This window comes from Belonocnema kinseyi, chromosome 3 (assembly GCF_010883055.1).
Source record: "Belonocnema kinseyi isolate 2016_QV_RU_SX_M_011 chromosome 3, B_treatae_v1, whole genome shotgun sequence".
Lineage (NCBI taxonomy): Eukaryota > Metazoa > Arthropoda > Insecta > Hymenoptera > Cynipidae > Belonocnema > Belonocnema kinseyi.
In genome coordinates, this window is record NC_046659.1 from 123,569,109 (window position 1) to 123,573,793 (window position 4,685).

Here is a 4,685-nt window from a genome sequence, read left to right on the forward strand (position 1 = left end):
TTAATTTTCTACCAAAAAAGAGGACTAAAAACTATCAATTCTCAAACAAAAACAAAGACCAGCAAATCAATAAAATTAAAATTTTACCAAAAAGTTTAACTTTTAATCAAGCAGTGGAATTATAATGGAATTTTCAAAAATGTAGTATTTGAATGTTCGACTAAAAATGGAATTGTTAAATTTTCAGATAAAGAGTTAATTTTTAACAACAATAAAAAAAAACAGAATTTTCAATTAAATAGTTCCATCTTCACTCGATAAAATGAATTTTTAGGAAAGTCGCTCAACATTCAATGAAGTAGTTAGATTTTGAACCGAAAAAGATTAATTCTCCATGAATAATGTAGTAGTTGAATTCTCAGCCAAAAATGAAATACATAGTTTAATTTTCAGTTCAAAAAATTAATTAAAAAAAAAAAGAATTCTGAATCAAATAGTAAAATCTACAATCAATAAAAAGATTTTTTAACAAAGTAGTTCAAGTTTCAATCACGTAGTTGAATTTTCTAACAAAAAAGATGAAAATTGGGAATATCTTCAAAACGGAGGAAAAAAGAGAATTCTTTAAAACGTCTAAAATTCCTATACATATCTCTTGAATTGACTCAAATTCTTTTTAAAATTTATATAAAATTCTGCAAATTAAAAACATGGCCTTAAAATATTCCACATTATTTTGGTTTTTATTTTAGAAATCTTTTAAAATGCTTTGAAATCTTTTCAATTGTTCTCTTAGCATTAATTTAAAAAAATATAAAATCAGTTCAATTTTTCCTAGGAATCTAAAGACAAATCTTGAATTCCCTTGAAACCTGTATGTTTTTAAATCTTTTAAAGATTTGAATTATTTTTGACTCTTTATAAAATTGCTAAAACTACTGGATATCTTTTGAAAGAATGCAGTTTTCCTCAAATTCTTAAAATATTACAAAATAAAAATAAATGTTTAAAATCTTCCACATTACTTTTTGACATATTTTAAAATCTTCAAATTAAAAATTAATTTTCTAAAATGAAACCTAAATCATTCAACACTTTCCTAAAAATCTTATTGTCGGTATCCGTAGTTTTTTGGTTAAAGGTACCGAGAGGTTTTTGTTCAGAATTTCATTTTTCTCACCTCATTAAAAGTCTGCAAAAATTAAATAATTATAATGTGCAAGAATATTTTCTAACATTAAAAAATCATTTATAATTGAAATTTTTCGAGTTGAAAAATTCCCGAATTGAAAATTTCCTTTTATAAATATTATTTATTTATTAAAAATACAATCAAATAATTTTATAAAAAAATTAATTTAATGTTGAAATTTCTAAAATTATTGTTTGAATGTAAAATAACAGTAATCGATAAATATATATATTTCTGGATGGAAATTTTATAATTTTAGAAACTTTAAAAATTAAAAAATATATTCTTCATAAGAATATTTGATTGTTGTATTTTTAATAAGTAAATAAAATTGATCAAAAATAATTATTAATAGCTTAAATCCGGGGATTTTATTTTTCGGAAATTTTATTATTTGGGAATTTTATTTTTCGGGAATTTTATTATTTGGAAATTTCATTATTCGAAAATTTTATTATTCGGAAATTTTAGTATTCAACAATTTTATTATTCGGGAAATTTTCAAATCAGGAATTTGAATATTCGTGTACTTTTTAGTTTAGATATTTTATAATTCGGCAATTTTCTGTCAGCAATTTTATTATTCGCGAATCTTCTAATTCGATAAGATTATAAACTGTCGGAAATTTTATTATGCGAGAATTTTATTGTTCGAAAATTTTATTATTTGGGAATTTTATTGTTCGGGAATGTTATTATTTGGAAATTGTATTATTCGGGAATTTCATTAATCGGAAATTTCTTAAAACAGAAATTTTATTACTCGGGAATTTCATTATTTTGGAAATTTTCTAAATCAGGAATTTTATTATTTTCCAAACAAGGAATTTTATTATTCGGGAATTTTTCACATCAGGAATTTTTTTTTATTAAGAAATTTTATTATTCGGAAATTTGATTAATGGGGAATTTTATTATTTGGGGATTTTCCAATTAGGACATTGTACTATTAGGGAATTTTATTATTCGGGTATTTTATTATGAGGGAATTTTATAATTCTCTACTTTCATTATTCATGAATTGTCGAATTTGGGAATTTTTCAAATCACGAATCTCATTATTCGGAAATTTTATTATTCGGGAGTCGGGAATGATATTATTCAGGAATTTTTCAATTCAGGAATTCAGCGTCGGGAATTTTATAGTGTGAGGTATTTTATTTTTCGGAATTTCCATTCGTCCCCATAAAATCATTCTTTTAGACATAAATTTTTTTATTATTTTTTTTCTCTTGCTAAAAAAATTAAAAGATATTTTGAATATATGATCAATTTAATCAAATGGATTTTTAGTTACGTTCAGTTGCCGGTAGGTGCGCTTTGTAGATGACCAGAAATTAATGTCAGGTTCGTTATCTTTATAGCGTATAATGCATGATCTATGATTGCAGAGACTCCGAAATGTCAGAAATTATATGATACTACTACTGATATGTTGTCAACAAAAATTTATATTTTCTTCATCCCAATTTGTTGATCACCCACGAAGATGTACATATCTTCATTTAATTCTGAATCTGAAAATCCAAAATTCAAAGTTCAGTTAGTGTATCTTAAAATTTTGGTACAGCTATCGTTTATATAAGCAATTGACAGAATAATATCTACATATATGAAGGTATTTAAAAAATTTATTATAGATAATATTAGTTGTAAGCAATAAACGCAGGGAAAATAGGGGTGTGATACGAAATTGCACAGTTATACTTTAATTAATGATGTTTTAAATATTTGAAATAATTTTTGTTTAAAGTGTTGTCAACATTATTTTTGGACTTATTTCTACTTTTAATCAACATAAACTTGCTTGAAGAAAGATTTTTAATTCTCTTTGGTCAGATTTTCCATCATTTCGGGCGTGATACGTATAAAAAAAAGCCACTAAAATTTAAATTTTACACGATTCTACTTTCGTAACTGTAATTGAAATATCCACCGATTCTTATAATATATGTTTGCTTTCAGTTTTTCATCATATGAGAATATTAATTAAAATAAAGTAAAAAAACATCGGAATTTGGAATAAATGTATTAAATTCAATTTCTAAATTATTTGTCTACGTGAGCATTTCAATGAATAATCCAAAAATATTAAAGGAATTAGAGTAAAAAGTACATAAACTTATTCATTAAAGTTCGCTTTGAATAACAGTTTAAATATCTAAAAATCTCTTGAAATCCCTGGAGAAGTAATAAAATCTTGAAATCTTTTGAAGTCCCTAGAAATCTGTGAAATCGCTAAGAATCCCGTGATATTTAATAAAATTTCATTTATTTTTCAAAGTTATCTAGAAATCCCTTGAAAAATTTTAAAATCCAACAAAATTCTTTGAAATCCTTTGCAACTTTTGATATCCTTTGGAATCCTTGATAAATTCTTAAAATCTCTTTAAATTTATGGAAATCGTAAAATTCCATTTTAAAAAGCATAAATCATTTGAAACCCCTCAAATATTATTTAAATTAAACTTATTTATTATAGTTCGCTTTAAAAAATAGTGTAAATCTCTAGAAATCTCTTGAAATCCTTCGAGAATGAATAAAATCCTTGAAACCTTTTTAAATTCCTTAAAATACTTTGAAATCTGTGAAATCGCTAAAAATCCAGTGAAGTTTAATGAAATTTCATTTATTTTCTAAAGTTCGCCTAGAAATCTTTGAAATCCCTTGAAATTGTTGAAATATCTCAAAATCTTTGATAATTTCTTGAAATCTTTGGATAACATAAACATTCATTTAAAAAGTTTTAAATCATTTGTAAGTCATCGATTATAATTAAAATTATACTTATTTTTTAGGTTTGCATTCATTAAATCCCTAGAAATGTTTAGAATCCATTGAAATCCTTCGAAAATTAATGAAATCCTTGAAATCTTTTAAAACCTCTTTAAAATCTGTAAAATCGCTTTGAATACATTTAAAAAAGTTTAAATCATTTGAAATCCCTTGAATATAATTTGAATTAAACTTATTTATTAAAGTTCCCTTCAAAAAATAGTGTAAATCTCTAGAAATCTTTGAAATCCTTGGACATTTAATAGATTTGTTGAAATCTTTTGAAGTCCCTAGAAATCCTTTTAAATCTGTGAAATCTTTAAGAATCCTGCGAAGTATAATTAAATTAAATTTATTTTCAAAATTCTCTAGAAATCCCTTGAAATATTTTAAAATCCAACAAAATTCTTTGAAATCCCTTGAAATGGTTGAGATATCTTGAAATCCTTTATAATTTATTGAAATCTTTGGATAACGCAAAACTCTATTTAAAAAAGTATAATTCATTTGTAAGTCCTCGAGTATAATTAAAATAAAACTTATTAAGTGTCCATTAATTAAATCCCTAGAAATCTTTAGAATCCAATGAAATCCTTCGAGAATTAACGAAATCCTTGAAATCTTTTAAAATTCCTTTAAATCTTTTGAAATATGTACAATCGCTAAAAATCCAGTTTAAAAAGTATAAATCATATGAAATCTCTGAAATCTAATTCAAATTTATTTATTAAAGTTTTATTTGAAAACCCTATTAAATCCCTAGAAATCTTTAAAATCT

General features: G+C 23.8%; 1 protein-coding gene across 1 annotated transcript in view; it reads left to right on the forward strand.

Moving 5' to 3' along the window:
• The first annotated feature begins 2,514 nt into the window (after nt 1–2,514).
• LOC117168872 (vacuolar protein sorting-associated protein 33B) overlaps nt 2,515–4,685 on the forward strand; it is a 26,485-nt gene continuing 24,314 nt past the window's right edge. Inside the window, exon 1 of the mRNA XM_033354759.1 lies at nt 2,515–2,750. The gene's annotated coding sequence lies outside the window, so the exon portion shown is untranslated. The remainder of the gene's footprint in view (nt 2,751–4,685) is intronic.